General features: G+C 41.7%; 1 protein-coding gene across 5 annotated transcripts in view; it reads left to right on the forward strand.

Annotated features, from left to right (window-relative positions):
• Positions 1–16,734, forward strand: part of LOC149185505 (Tetrapyrrole (Corrin/Porphyrin) Methylase) — a 326,245-nt gene that overhangs the window by 228,916 nt on the left and 80,595 nt on the right. The window lies entirely within an intron of this gene.

The raw sequence follows: 16,734 nt of genomic DNA on the forward strand, positions 1-16,734 counted from the left end.
AGAAAAGGCGATATGAGGAAGTTTGATGGCAAGGATCCGGTAAATTGGATACTTCAGATGGAGCAATATTTTGATCTACATGGTGTACCACTGTTACCAAAGGTATGTATTGCATCTTCATATTTAGAACCAGATCAATTTTTATGGTATAAAGGGCTTTGTTCTTGTAAACAACTTGTTACGTGGTCAATTTTCACGGAGGAAATGATAGCACATTATGAGGATACAAAGAGCAACACCCTCTTTAGAGCAACACCACAACAATTGGAAAGAGTAAAAGGGCTTTGTTACATATTGGAAAATAAAATTATGGTAACAAGGAAGTCTACCCCTCATAACTATAAAGATGGAAGTGTTGTTTCTCCTAGCCTTCCACAACCTACAAGGGTTACACCACAACAATTGCAAGAAAAAAGAGAAAAAAAGCTTTGTTACAATTGTGATAGCAAATGCACTAAAGGTTATAAGTGTGCTGAGAAGAAATTATTTTACATAGAGTATGAAGAGGAGGAAGAAAAGGATCAAGAAACATCAAAAGAAGAGGATATATGCCAGGACTCAACCCTGGAGAAAGAAGAAATGAATCAGACCATATCTTGTAAAGCATTGGCAAGAATTACCACTCCTCAAACTCTCAAGATAGAAGGAAATATCAAGAAGAAAAAGGTGCAAGAAGTGACAGATCACATTGAGAAAGAAGAAATGAATCCAACCATATCTTGTAATTCATTGGTTGGAATTACCACTCTTCAAACTATCAAGATAAAAGGACATATCAAGAAGAAAAATGTTCAAGAAGTGAAAGATCACATCGAGCATCAAGAAATGAATCCGACCATATCTTGTAAAGGATTGGAAGAAATTACCACTCCTCAAACTCTAAAGATAGAAGGACATATCAAGAAGAAAAAGGTTCAAGTATTGAAAGATCACATCAAGCATCAACAACAAGCTCTTCAACTTTTAAAGGATAACGCCACTTTGGTGCAAAATTGAATGAAACAACAGGTAGATCAACATCATAGTGAAAACTGTTTTGATGTAGGTGACTGGTTAGTTTTACTACTACATCTCAAGCAAGCTATTTATGAGAAGGAAATGTTGGAAATACTACATGCACTTAAGAAATGACGACCTTACCGAATGGGAAGACACTTCAAGGTAAAAATGGATCATGATAGTCTTAAAAACTTTTTAGAACAACTATTATATTTAGAAGAACAGAAAAAATGTGTCACAAATATGTTGGGTTATGACTTGGACATCATCTATAGAAAATGGAAGCAAAATTTTGTTGCAGATGCACTCTCAAGAAAGGATGAGAATGTGGAAGCATTGTTTTGTGCTCTTTCTATTATCCAACCAGATTGGATAAACGAAGCAAGGGATGAATGGAAGAAGGACGAAGAAGTATGGCCACTTATTCAAAAGTTGCAAAAGATCCCAATTCAAACAATATTGCCAGAAATTGAAGAGGAAGGAAAATCATATTGGAACCTGGAGCAGTCACAGAAACAAGAACTCGTCAGCTACGAAATCGATCAATTTTAGAGTATCTCATCAAGTGGAAGAACTTACCCGTTGAAGATTCCACATGGGAGGACAAGAATTGTATACAGAAGCATCAAGAACTACCCAAGCGTTGAGGACAACACTTTTTGGAGGAGAGGGGCATGTTAGGCCCCTATACTATTAGTGTAAACCCTTATTTTATTAGTAAAACCCCCTTACTATATTGATATACCCATGTAGTGCCCATATTGTTACTATTGTGCCCCATAGAATCCCACTATTGTTATTATTGTGCCCTTACATTATTATTGTTACGTCAGCTCTGATTATATTATGACCCTTTAGACTCCTATATATAAAAAGGAGGTCATTTCATTTGTATCATCGAAGAATTGTTTATTTATGTAATGTAAAGGAGGTTGCCCCCTCGAAGAGGCTGAATTCTAAGGCGTTGATCTATCTTTTCTATCTTTTCTTGAGCTGGTTTCATAACATGGGAGCACTGCTCCTCGTTTCGCCAACAAGTTGAGTGTACTTGGGGGTGTAGAACCCAAGACGATTATGATGCAGGTGTTCTACCACTTGACTATTCAGGGTGATTACTGGGAAGATTAGTAGGCAATAGGATGGGTTGAGTAGTAGCTCCCCTATTTCACTTATTGCTCGATATGGGTTGAGTTGTAGCTCCCTCATGACATTTCCAAGTAGTAGCCTAATGACATTTCCGGGTTGTAGCCTGATGGTGTTTCCGGGAAGTAGCCTGATTACATTTCCAGGTGTTGAAATTTCTAAATCTGACACGTTAGAAATCCCTACTGCATTATCTGGTTTAATTGCTCTTACTTGTTCATTCCATTAACAAGTTATTTATAAATATAAATACTGAAATAAACACAAATGCAGCCTTAACTCATATACAGATCAGTAACTGAAATAACTGGGACAAACACACAAGGGACACTGTTATTTTGGACAATCATCCCGAGAAAAACCCAATGCGGTAAAACCGGTGCAACAGATATGAGGGTTTTATTATTATGCAGTTTCTGAATACAACTAGGGTGCCAGAAATGGCTCACCCAACAGAGAATGCCCTCGGCGGTGGTACATCTCCTTGGAGATAGATATTCCGACTAGTCACCGGATGATCGATCCCACAGTAACTACAACAACTCCTTAGCTGGACAACAAAAGCTGCTCCAAGCTTCTCCACTGCTCTGCGTCACTCAGCTAGGGATTGCGTCACCCTTCACAGCTCACCAACACTCAGTCTGCCCCACGAAAATCACCTAGCGCTACCTCTTGGCCTTGCATCAGCGCTGCTAGCCTTTGCGCATCTACTGATGCCTCTGTGCCAGCCCCTTGGCTCTTTGCGTCAGTCCTCTAGCCCTCTACGTCACCCACACTGGCCTCCTCAGCCTCTGTGTAAGTCCCAACTTCCTTTGCATCAGCCTCCCCGGCTCTGTGCTGTTTCTCTGGCACTATCTATGCCTCTCTGCTATGTATTCTCGGCCTCGTGCCGAACTGCCCCTCGCTACAATAGATCACTAGCTCGATTCTCTTAGCAAAACCTTACTCCAGAAAATCGAACTGACTGATCAATTTGGTGTATCTCCAACTGACCCTCAAGCCTCCTCTTATACTTTTCCTATTGATGATTCAACAACTGAGATTAAGTCCCTAATCAACGATTAAGATTAGATTTGGCTTGATCTTCGTTATTTAGAACTTTCTTACCCATATTATTTTAATACACATTAATATTTTAATTTTCCTAAGTTTAGACTTAGTAACCCTATTAAAAATATTAATTATTTTAATATCTCTCCATCCAGGTGGAATTTCCCCAAGCGATTTCTGGGTCTTGGAGATCTCATGTGCCTTAGCCTCTCCACCAATTTTCATGGCTAGATCACATTCGATGCTACCAAAAATCAATACTCTAGTAATGTTTGACCATGGAAACATCACACTGTTCCTCCGCACAGGTACCTGTGCTGATGCTTGGCCTGCTGCCTCACATCATTTGCACTACTGCTTCCTATACTGCTGCCCATGACATTGCCACTGCCACTACTACATCTGTACTGCAACTTCCTCTTAATATGTTCCCCATGCTGCCCCTAGCACTGCCATTGCTAATTTCTACACTGCAACTTAGTTACCGAGATGTAGGTAACTGACTTCTCCCAAACACTGACATCCCAGTGAGTCTGGAAGCCCCGTGAAACTGAAGCTGCCTCTGCTGCTATTCTGTGCTCCCTCTGCTGCCATTGCGCTGCTGCATATAGCTCTATGCCTCTCGCACTGCTGCAACCTCCACTACGTTGCCTCAGATTTCAACACCCAAGCATTGCCTTGCTGCTACACTACACTTTGCTCCACCCGACCCCTGTCATTCTGTTACTGTTGTTAAGGGCTCCTGTAGCCGGATATGATCCAAGAGGTTGGGCAACTCAAGGATCCTGCCCCTAGTATGTAGTCCCCTTGACTACAACTTGATGTCTCCCCACCTCTTCTCTAGAGGTGCATGTGCACTCATGGCACAGTCATCATCAGTGTTGACCTCTTTCTCCACCTTAGCTAAAGCTGCCCTAGAATCAGAAGCCTCTCCCTTGTGTTTCTTCCTGGGACACTGGGATGCATAATGTCCCAGCTCTCCACAATGGAAGCACTTCACCTTCGAGATATCCTTCTTCTTCCTCTTCCCTTGTTGTCTCGCAGATGTTAGAGCCGCATCCTGCTCTTTCTTGATTCGACTTCCCTTGCCACTACTCCCACCTTGGTTAACCTCCTGATCTCTTCTTGGCGAAGAGTTGCCCATGTCTCCTCCCAACCTGGAAGAGTAGCCCTGCCCAAAATAATTTGGACATATGTCTCCCACTCCTTGGAGACTGTATTCAGGGCAGTCCTGACTATAAATTCTGGATTCGATGTAGACCCCATGGAAGTAAGCTGGTCGCCAATCTCCTGCAACCTTAGAAGGAATGGATCTATCTGCTCTCCCTTCTGCATCTGATACGGTCGAAACTGATTTTCCAATAGCATCTTCCGCTGCACGAAAGTGCCCTAATACAAGGTCGTCAAAGTATCCCACATCTCCTTTGCTTTGTTCTTTTTAGCAATATGTGGTATGACATGATCTTTGACCCCGTCTAGGATCATGCACTTTGCCCTTGCCATTGCATCCTCATACTTCTCATTCTCAGCTGGGTCGACTGGGATAGCCTCAGCTCTCAAGGCAAAGTCCTTGATGCAATGTCGATCTAGGACTACCAGGATCCTGGCGTTCCAGATGACAAAGTTGGAAGCCCCATCCAACCTATCTTGATCCGTTCGCTGCTATTTCAGCTCCTCCTCTAGACTCCCTCTGAGATTTGACTTCCATCCTGGAAATCTCCCTCTAAGTCCTGATTTCCCTCCTGGAAATCCGCTAGCCAGCTGTCGAACCGCTCCTCTCTAATCCTCCTTGCAACTGCAACCCGGATCTGGATTTCTTGGCTAGAAATCTGTTAAGGTAGTGACTTCCTCTACCTTGGTTCCGTCTCTTTTGGTACTGTTTTGTTTTGACAGAACCAGAACCCCACCAGCTTCTTAATCGCAATCTTCCCACAACTCCCCAAGCCCTGACAACTGAAGAAATTGAGCCTTTCAGGCTCTGCGCAATCTCGGCAATGACTGAATCTACACCTCCTAGCCATAGAATTGATCTTTCCTGGCTGAGAAAGATGATTGGGCAATGCGTAGGTCTGATCTGCCCCTCTCTGCCTCTGCGCTGACCCTTTTCCTGGCTCGAAATGATGATGCAGGCCCTCTGCATCACTTCTTCTCTGCTGCTTCTGCTCTGGAACAACACTGTCTCTTGGGACAGCTGCTACTGCTGCAAATTCTTCAGATTACTGCTGGTGCCTTCAATTCTCCTGTGATCTGCAATGCTCTGATACCATGTTGAAATTTCTAAGTCTGACACGTTAGAAATCCCTACTGCATTATCTGGTTTAATTTCTCCTACTTGTTCATTCCATTAACAATTTATTTATAAATATAAATACTGAAATAAACACAAATGCAACCTTAACTCATATACAAATCAGCAACTGAAATAACTGAGACAAACACACAAGGGACACTGTTATTTTGGACAATCATCCCCGGAAAAACCCAATGCGGGAAAACCGGTGCAGCAGATATGAGGGTTTTATAATTATGCAATTTCTGAATACAACTAGGGTGCCAGAAATGGCTCACCTAACAGAGAATGCCTTCGGCAATAGTACCTCTCCTCGGAGACAGATATTCCCGAGTAGTACCTCTCCTCGGAGACAGAAGGAACAATCGACAGGTAAGCAAGAATAAGCAAGAGATATACATTGATGATCTGAGACAATGAGATACTTGAGATGGGATGTATATCATGTTGATTGACGTTCTGACATTGGCAGGTGGAATTCTCCCTAGTTGAGGGGGTGTTAAAAGGTATGTAACTACGGTCAAATTCCACTTTGGACTACTCATTTGATGGAGATGATGATGGCATGAGATTCCTCTTTCCGAGAGGACCAAAATTGACCTAACGATCACCTCATTTGGACAAGCGGAAGTTGAGTTATGAATTATTTTATTCATACATATATTTTGGATTAGGTCGGCCCTATGCACATATACCAATTCTTGATTTGAGGTAGCATCGGATGTGCGCTAGCCATGAAAATTGGTGGAGAGGCTAAAGCACATGAGATCTCCAAGACCTAGAAATGGTTTGGGCAGATTCTAACCGGTTTGGGAGATATTAAAATAAATAATATTTTTAATGGAGTTCCTAAGTCTAAACTTAGGAAAAATAAAATATTAATGGGTATTAATATAAAACTGGGTTAGAAGGTTCCAAAAGTCATGGATCAAGCCAAATCTAATCTTAGCCATTGATTAGAGATTTAATCTCGGCCGTTGATGGACCAACGATAAAAGTATAAGAAGAGGCTTGAGGGTCAGTTGGAGAACACATTGGAGTGATCAATCATTCAGTTTGCTAGAGCGGGGTTGCTAAGTAAAGTTGAATCAGTGATCAGCAACGAGGGGCAGTAAGTACAAGGCAGAGAGGCAGGGACAACACTGGGAGAGCAACACAGAAGCAGAGAGAGCTAGAGCAGCGGTCAGTCCAGGCTATGCAGAGCCCAGTAGAGGCAGCGTAGAGCCCAGAGAGACTGCGTCATCCATGCAGAGGGCAAAGGGAGTGATGCAGAGGCTCCCAGAGGCTGCACAGTGCCTTAGAGGGCTGGCACAGAGAGTCCTCGGGCTAACGCAGAGGCCAGAAGGGCCAGTGCTGAGCTTTAGTTGTGCCGGAGAGGGTTTCGTGGAACAGGTTTTCTGAATACCTGTTTCCGGATATAGAGGTATTGTTGCCATGTATTTTTCTCTGTCAGGTGAGCCAGTTTAGGCACCCAGTTGTACTCAGATAGACTGCATAATAATATAACCCTCTGAATAGCTGCACCGGTTTTCCCGCATTGGGTTTTTCCGGGGACATTTGTCGAAAAATAATGGTGTCACTTGTGTGCTTGTTTTCTTTCAGTGGATGATCTGTAGATGTTGATACTATACTTGTGTTTATTTTCTGTAGTTACATGGTAAATAACTTGTTAAGCAATTAAACAAGTAGGAAGAAATAAACCAGATAGTACAGGAAGAATTTCTAACGGGTTAAACTTAGAAATTCCAACATGGTATTAGAGTGTGGTTGCAGATCAAAAGAAAACTGAAGGCATCAGCCGAGCAGAGCATTTGCTGCAGATTCAGTTGTCCCGAGTGACAGAGCTGATCCTTGCAAAAGGTAACAGAGGAAGGAATGACGTAGAGGGACTGCGTCATTATTCTGGGCCAGAGAAAGACAACGCAGAGGCTAAGGGGGCTAGAATCAGGCTCATGCAGAGCCACGCAGAGGCCAGGAGGGCTGACGCAGTTGGCTGGGGGAGCTAATTTGCCAGTGTCAGGATTGCACAGAGCCAAGTGGCTCAATCTTTCAGTTGTTGGGGTATAGGACGCTGTGGGTAATTTGCGGAGCGAAGCTGGTGGGGTACTATGGTCAGAAAAGTACCTAATAGGGCAAGACCAAGGTGGACGGAGTTGCTGCCGAGGCAGATTTCTAGCCAAGGAATCCGGATTAGTGGTGCAGTTGCACAAACAATCGGAGTGGGGCAACTTGACGTTGGCAGAGGGATTTCTAGAAGGGAAATTGAGACTCAGAGGGATTCAAACCGAGAACTTCCAGATGGGAAGTTGAGAGACTCAGCAAGAGTCGAACAGAGGACTTCCAGGAGGGAAGTAGAGAGACTCGAAGGAGTTGAAAGAAGAGCAACAAGATGGCTATGAATGGGTTGAGAGATCAGGATAGGCTGGACAAAGCGTTCAACTTTGTGGTCTGGAAGGCCAAGATATTGTCCATTCTAGATAGACATCGCCTCAAGGGCTTCGTCTCGAGAGTGATAGCTATCCTAGTTGACCCGGTAGCTAATGAAAGGTAAGAGGAGGCAATGGCTAAGGCTAAGTGCATCATCCTTGAGGGGGTCAAGGATCATGTGATACCACATATTACCGAGAAGGAAATGGCAAATGAGATGTGGGATGCCTTGAAGACATTGTACCAGCATACTTCCGTGCAGAGGAAGATGCTCCTGGAGAATCAGCTAAGGGCATACCAGATGCAGAAGGGAGAGCAGATAGATGTCTTCCTCAGTCGCTTGAAGGAGATCCGTGACCAACTAACTTCCATAGGGGCCACGCCAGATGAGGAATTGATGGTGAGGACCGCACTGAATATAGTTTCCGAGGATTGGGAGGTATTTGTCCAGAGCATACTGGGCAGGATGAGTCTTCCAGATTGGGAAGAACTGTGGGCGGCTCTTCGTCAAGAAGAGATCAGACGGTTGACCAAGGCGGGGAGTAGCGGCAAAGGGGTTAGAATCAAGAAGGAGGAAGAAGAGGATGCGGCTCTAGCATCTGCAGGAAAGCAGGAGAAGAGGAAGAAGAAGGACCTCTCCAAGGTCAAGTGCTTCCATTGTGGGGAACTGGGTCATTTTGTGAACCAGTGTCCTAGGAAGAAGAGCAAGGGAGAGGCTTCGGACTCGAAGGCAGTGCCTGCAAAGGTGGAGAAAGAAGTCGAGGAGGAGGACGATTGTGCCATGAGTGCTCATGTGCCACTTGAGAAGAAGTGGGGAGACATCGAGCTGTAGTCAGGAGGACTACAGGCGATGAGGGGCAGGATCCTTGAGGTACCCAACCTCTTGGATTATACCTTGCTACGGGAGCCCCGAAGAGGAGTAGTAGGACTGGCGGATGTCGGTAGAGACGGATGCGGATGGAGCGACAGAGAGTGCTACAGTGCAGGAGTCCCGGGACAGTGCGAGGCTAGCAGGCTGCAATAGTGCGAGAGGCATGGGAGTGTTGCACCAGTGTAGGATGGCACAGAGAGGTGTGCAACGGTGCAAGATTCAGGGGGTTGTTGCAGTAGCGCAGAGGTCAGTAGAGGAAGCACTTGTCAGCGGCAGAGGGAGCTTCAGCATCGAGAGTGTTTCTAGCTTGACAGGGATGTCAGAAGTTGGGTGGATCAGTTACTTACTTGTCAGTAATTGAGTTGTAGTGCAGTAGCACAATGCAGCATGATGAGAGGGGATGCAGTGCTGTGGAGGATGGACCAGCAACAACACGGATGCAGAGGGAGCTACCGTACGGATGCAACAGTGCAGAGGATGTTGGGCATGGACGCCTAACATCAGCACAGGGACCAATGCTGGATAATAAGGGTGATGCTCAGTGTGGAGTATTACTAGAGCATAGTCCTCACTAGGAGGGAGTGTTGATTTGAAGTAGCATCGGATGTGCTCTAGCCATGAAAATTGGTGGAGAGGCTAAAGCACATGAGATCTCCAAGACCCAGAAATGGTTTGGGCAGATTCTAACCAGTTTGGGAGATATTAAAATAATTAATATTTTTAATGGAGTTCCTAAGTCCAAACTTAGAAAAATAAAATATTAATGGGTATTAATATAAAACTAGGTTAGAAGGTTCCAAAAGTCATGGATCAAGCCAAATCTAATCTTAGCCGTTGATTAGAGATTTAATCTTGGTCGTTGATGGACCAACGAAAAAAGTATAAGAAGAGGCTTGAGGGTCAGTTGGAGAACACACTAGAGTGATCAGTCATTCACTTTGCTAGAGCGGGGTTGCTAAGCAAAGTTGAATCAGTGATCAACAACGAGGGGCAGTGAGTACGAGGTAGAAGGTAGGGACAATACTAGGAGACCAACACAGAAATGGAGAGAGCCAGAGAAACAGTCAGTTCAGGCTACGCAAAGCCCAACAGAGGCAGCGCAAAGCCCAGAGAAACTGCGTCATCCACACAGAGGGCAGAGGGAGTGACCCAGAGGTTGTGTAGTGCCTCAGAGGGCTGACGCAGAGAGTCCCGTGGCTGACGTAGGTCAGCAGGAGGCTGGCGCAGAGGCCAGAAGGGCCAACGCTGAGCTTTAGTTGTGCCAGAGAGGGTTTCGTGGGACAGGTTTTCTGAATACCTGTTTCCGGATATAGAGGTATTGTTGTCGTGTATTTTTCTTTGTCGGGTGAGCTGGTTTAGGCACCCAGTTGTACTCTGATAAACTACATAATAATATAACCCTCCGAATAACTGCACTAGTTTTCCCGCATTGGGTTTTTCGGGGACATTGGTCCAAAAATAATGATGTCACTTGTGTGCTTGTTTTCTTTCAATTGATGATCTGTAGATGTTGATACTGTATTTGTGTTTATTTTCAGTATTTACATGGTAAATAACTTGTTAAGTAATTAAACAAGTAGGAAGAAATAAACCAGATAGTACAGGAACAATTTCTAATGGGTTGAACTTAGAAATCCAATGTACAGGTCAAGTGGACCCTCATGGAAGCCTATAAATAGAAGAGACCTCAAGTTCATTTGGACACACACATCAAGCTCTCTTCTCCTCTTCTATATTGTCTCGGCTTGCACAAGTCTGATGGAAGATGTTCGCTTAAGGGTTCGAAACTTCAGGATGAAGCTCGCACTAAAGTAGGGTTTTTTGATTCAAAGTCGCTGGCACAGAGTGGTCATGAAAGCGACCGAGAGTCTGGGTTAGTTTTGTCCTCAGTTGCTCGCACATAATGGTATGGGAGCGACTGAGCTTCCATAGTCACTATCTTGCTGTTCGGAGAGAGCGACCATCACTGTCATAATCGCTCGCATAACTCCTCCTTGTGACTGAGACTCCTAGATGATATTTCAGTATTCCGAAGATTTCTCTCAGTGACAAAAGTGTTCGGCAACAGGCTACAAGTAGTGACAGTACATCACAGTTATCTGAATCAGAGTTCTGATGTTTTAGATGCATTTCATGGATATTCTAGTTGTTGTGAAGATATGGATCATTGTACTCTCTTTTGCTGAATTATTTGATGACAATCTATTAGAAGAAGATTTGCAAGGGTTTTCCCCATAATGGGTTTTGCCCTGGTCTCCGACCAATCCTGGTGTCTCTATGTGTACATGCTTTTCTTCTCTTGTTCCTTTATGTTCTGCTGCATTGATGATGATGTTATTGTTCTTTCTACATAGTTGCATATGCTGATGAATAATGATGTAAATATGTATAATGTTATGATGCTATGGGGTGAACTTAATGTATTGATGAAGAAATGCAATTATCAAAGCAAAGAACAATATATCCCTATGAAAAATTAACTAACCACTCACCCTACACACATTTCAACCAACATGGGGTATCGCAGGGGAAGGTGAACTGCTCACCCTGTACATAGCGCACTAATAGGGGAAGGTGAACCACTCACCCTATGGGCGTTCATAGCTCAATAAGTACCCCTAGCCCCCAGGAGCTCCCAGAGCTAAATATTCAATCTTAACCAAAGATTCCTTCATATAGAGAATAGTGCCAAGCTGCATTCTGAAAATCAAGACTAGATCGATGGGACCCTCATTGCTCCATTCAGTGGCATATAGATGTATATACAACAAACATATTGATTTACAACAGAGGTCAATACTTAGCAATCTTTCTGCTTCTTGCATATCCTACTGAGGAAAATATTTAACTGTACTTACTCCCTCTTACTCAAGGAGACCACAAGCTTGAACTTGTCTTTCCAAAGTGCACAATACCATTTGGCAGACTGCTCAACATAAGATCCAACCTCTTTGTCAATAAAACATGCCATGATACCATATAAAGTGGTATCTGTTGTTAATATGTAAAGTCTAGGATTCTCTAAATCCTACTCAACTATGGAGATTACTTAAATGGCCATGCTGGATGCTTTATTCATTCAGTCTTAATGAAGTTCCTAGAGTCACAAACTTTAGTCTCGCAATGATAATAGAGTCACAGGGATATCTTAGTGAGCAATTATCCAATATGTGAGGCTTATCCACAAACATAAATGGAGATCCACAAGATATATGAATGCAGACCAATAGCTTTTAAGTGCAGGGAATAGTGTATCAAGGTTAAGTCTTTCCTCTTAACTTCAAAAGTTAGCTCCCTCTGAAGCATAGCTCCTTCTGAAAATTTGAAAAGATACCTTACCCAATGAGTTGTCTGCAACTAGTTATTAGTCCTTATTACATGGACAACCTTCTTGAAATATTCAATGGGAAAGAGGATTTATTAATCCATTCAACCATTTCTGCATGAAGAGGAGCTGACACATAGCTTTTCCCAGTTTTCTGAAATACTTCTACTCCCTTTGATCTTCCAGAAGATATGGTGGAAAAAGGGTGGAGGAAGACTGTCATCAACTACTGCTCAAGTTCAATCGCATCATCATAGAGAAAGGACAAGATCACTGCAGCCATCTCCTTTCCTTGGTGAAGCCTGTAAATGAAGGCTTGAACAATATCTACTGAAAATATTTCTTAATTGATTCAACTCTTTTTCTTTGAATTCCTCCAGAGATTCAGATATAGATACACCCACTAGACGGTAAGGGTCTATCTGAGATTGAGTAAAGTGCACATCCCCATTTCTTACTATTTGCTTCTGTACTTCATGGTCAAAGGCCTGAAATGAGATGCCAAGATCTTGATCTTCAACAAAGAATATTCCTAAGGTACTTCTCCCCTTATCCAGGATGCCAAAGTCGAAGGTACTGCAATAGATAGTGCATATAAGAACTGAGTATATAGGTGCAAACATATTGTTGACCATCCTCAATTTGATTCAACAGAATTCTAGCTTCAGATCATGAATACTATTATTTAGGAAATGCCTTGTCTTGAGGTGTCAAATTGGAGATTTACTGAGATCATAATAGGGATGATGAAATTTCTAAGTCTAACCCGTTAGAAATTTTCCTGCACTATTTGGTATATTTCACCTACTTGTTTCATCACTGAACAAGTTATTTAACCATATAAATACTGAAATAAATACAAATGCAGTCTCAACCATCTACAAATCATCAACTGAAAGAAATAGACAAACACACAAGGGACACCGTTATTTTTGGACAATCATTCCCAGAAAAACCCAACTTGGGAAAACCGGTGCAACAGTTCTGAGGGTTTTATTACTAAGCAACTTTTCTTGAGTAGAACTGTGCGCCAAACTGGCTCACCCAACAGAGAAATCTATCTGGCAGTAATACCAATGTTGCAAAAATCGCGATCGGGATTAAATCGGCGAGGGGAAAAAATCGAAAAAAATTGTAAAAATCGGGAAAAAAATCGAGAAAAAATCGTAAAATACAAAAATATTCATTTTTTTTTTCAATTTTTTTAATATCTAAAGCATCTACAACATAAAATAAATACATTGACACATAAATATGATAAAAGAACTAATATATAAGATGTGTAATATCATTTCTAGTGCTACATCACACATAACAGTGAATCATGTCCTGAATATTAGTCTTGACTCCTGAGTCCCAACTCAACCTCAAAATATCAACAAAAAATATAATAATGTATCTCATATCATGAGTCATAATGTCATATACAATGAAATGAACCAAATAACTAATACCACTGATTTCCTTTGCCCCTCTTGCAAGAAAATGCAATAGCTTTCCCTTTCCCTCTAAATGTAGATGTCAGTGAAGTTGGCAGTGGACTCTGCTGTGCTCTAGAAGCTGAAGAACTAAGAGCTACAAGAGGTAGACCACGTCCTCCACTGGTGGCAGGGGTAGCCTGGGTAGGTGGTGTCACTTCCTCCTCCTGTTGCTCCTCCTCCTCCTCCTCCTCTTCCCCCTTCTACGCCTTACACTACCTCTTGCTCCAACCAATCATCGGCAGACTCCATGAGAGGCCTCTCGTCCTCAACCCTCCATGCAACAATGGTGTCAATCCCATCCAATGAGATGGCCTCCATATCAGGTATCCTCTCAAGTTGCCTCACCCACAATTGAAGATTGTAAAAGACGTAGACCATGTCATTAAGTCGCTGAGACTCCAACCTATACAAAGATCATAAAATAATAATTATAAAAAAAATATTATGTAATGAATTCAAAAAATTAATTGGAAATTTGGAATATTTTAAGTTTTAAGTTTAACCTGTTGTGCTTCTTGTTGTGTGTTTTTTTAAATACACTCCAGTTGCGCTCGCATCCTGAGGAGCTACATGTTTGGCTAAAGATTCGAATGGCAAGCTTTTGCAGATGGGGTACTCTGGCACCATAACGTGTCCAACATGCATCTACAACAAAATTACAAATGAGATAAACATAAGAAAAAAAATGAAATTTGAAAGTTGAAACATAATATGAAGTTATGAACTTGAAGAGATAATGAAATTTGAAACAAACTAAAAAATATCTGGCATTTTAGTCTTCACAACCATCTCAAAGCTAAATGTGCCACCTGCCATTCTGTATATCTCCATTTCTTTGAAGATTTCTGCACGTTCTGCTGGAGATCGCACCATCCTCTGAACACAAGTTAAGAATCCATTCATGATGTTAGCATCAAATAAGAACCCACATGGGTAAGAAAATGCAGGGTTCAGGTAGATCCCTGCAGCATGAATGAGACGATGGAGTGTGTTGTTCCATCGTTCATCAATCACTTCCATAGGAGGAGTTGTTTCTGAAACCCCTCATCTCCCTTATCATCATAGTAGGCTCTGTTGACCACTATGTGTTAACTTCCCATAGCAGTACACCCCCTTTTCTTCGCAAAAGGGATAGCGCTTGATTGACGTGTCCGTGCCATTCGACAGTCATCGTCGACTTGATCAATTTATGTTGTAAACCTAGTCTACATGTGTGAATTGTAAATAATCTTAGCAGAGTTGAGTCATGTATGTAAATTGCCTAGGTGGACCTAATTTTCTAGTGATAATCTACGTTCCGGAAGGTTTTTTGTCTCACCGATCCATGATCGGCAGAGTTTTCCTTCAACCTAACCCCAAAGCCGGAATGAATTTTGTCATTAGAATCTTAGAGGAATCCTAGTGTGTTGATCTGCTAGATTATATTTGGTTGCAGCACTGGGTCGTCTATGAGGGTCTATGTCAAATGGGTTTTCCCCCTTGAGATGTAAAATTGTAAAAGTCATGATGTAAAGTGTCTTGAGGGTTAGAAAATGTTTTAATCCCCTCATAAGTCCTAAGTCCTAAGTCCTAGGTCCTAGGTGATTTTTCCGAAGGCTAAGTTCGAGAATCCAAAAATAAAAATATAAATAATTAAACATATAAATAATTAAAAAAATTAAAAAATTAAAAAAATATATAAAATTAAAAATAAATAAATAAAAATAATAATAAAATTTAAAAATTTAAAAAATAATTAAAAAATAAAATAAAATAATTTTTTTTTAAAAATAATAAAATAATAATAAGTCAATTTTTTTGAGTAAATAAATGCAGAATTTCAATTTTTAATATATTAAAATGCATTTAAAAAATTCGACGGATGAGATTAAAAGATATCTTGATCCTCATCGACGGTCGAGATCATTTTGACATGGATCACTCGAACTAGCCGTTGGGAATTTTTCCTTTAAATAGGGTGCTAGGGGTCATTTGAGATCAGATTTGATCTGAGAGTCTGGTGCTAAAGAAAGTTCTCCTGTAGTCAGTTTTTTTTGTGCGATAGAGAAAGACTTTGGGGTTAAAAATCTTGTTGGTGTTACTCTTCTGAAAGTGCTGTAAGATGATTTATGTTTCTGTATAATTTTATTTTCAGCCATTGATTTTAGCTTGATGAAGATTGATTTAAGCACATGTATCTTGTTTGATCTCTGGGGTTTGAATGATAGTTTAGATTCTGAAATATAATGGCAGGTATCTCTATTTGATCTGGATTTTACTATTATTTTCTCCCTCTATGTTAATGGTTGATTTTAAGCTGTGCAGGAAATCTTAGTTTTAAGTTTACCGGGCATTAGGGGAAGTTCTCGGCTGAACCAGCCAACTCCTGGATTGTGTTTTCTGAAAGAGCCCAGCCAGTTCTGGATCCCGGGCTTATCATCTGAATTTTTTTATAAATGCATGCAGGGTTTTTCTGAAGCATCTCACATTAAATTAAAATTCTAAAAATATTTATGTGGTATAACGAGAAATCTAGCTATTTTAGAGCCTACAAGTTGTAAATGCTGTAATTGTTTAGCTGATCTAGGGTTTTAGTTTCGTTTTCTGCACACATTATTTTTGGGTTTTCTGTACTTTGTCATTGCAGGTTGCAGGTATAGGTTTTATTTTTTGAAAAATATTTCAGGGTTTCATCACAAAATCTGAAGCAGCTTGCAGCCCGGGGCTTTCATTGTAGATTTGACGGAGCAAAGATTTCCAGCCTTCACAGCTAGGGTTTGAGTTCACACTGATCGTATTTTCTGAGGGCAGCAAAGTTTCTTCTTTTAAGGCTGATCTGGCCTCATGCGGAAGGATTTATTACTGTTTGCAAGCTATTTGTGGCTTATAAAATTTTCTTAAAGGTTTTGAAGGCAGCCGTAAGACCTTTGAGTGCATATTATTTTTATTTTTTATCCATCACCCACGCTGCCAGTTACAGAACCGCATACATAACCTCCAAGCGCTGTCCTGCTCAGCTCCTTGCATCCTCCATCTCCATGCGCTGTCTCCTCATCCGCTGCATATGAATTCCTGATGATGGTTTCAAAACCTTCCTCGCTGTACTTGCACGCTTCTCCTTCAAACTTCGTTGATGTTGCCTGCGTATTCCCTCATTTCCAAGCAGTTC

Source organism: Pinus tabuliformis, chromosome 3_1 (assembly GCF_031772625.1).
Source record: "Pinus tabuliformis cultivar Carrire ecotype Pingquan chromosome 3_1, CPIR1, whole genome shotgun sequence".
NCBI lineage: Eukaryota > Viridiplantae > Streptophyta > Pinopsida > Pinales > Pinaceae > Pinus > Pinus tabuliformis.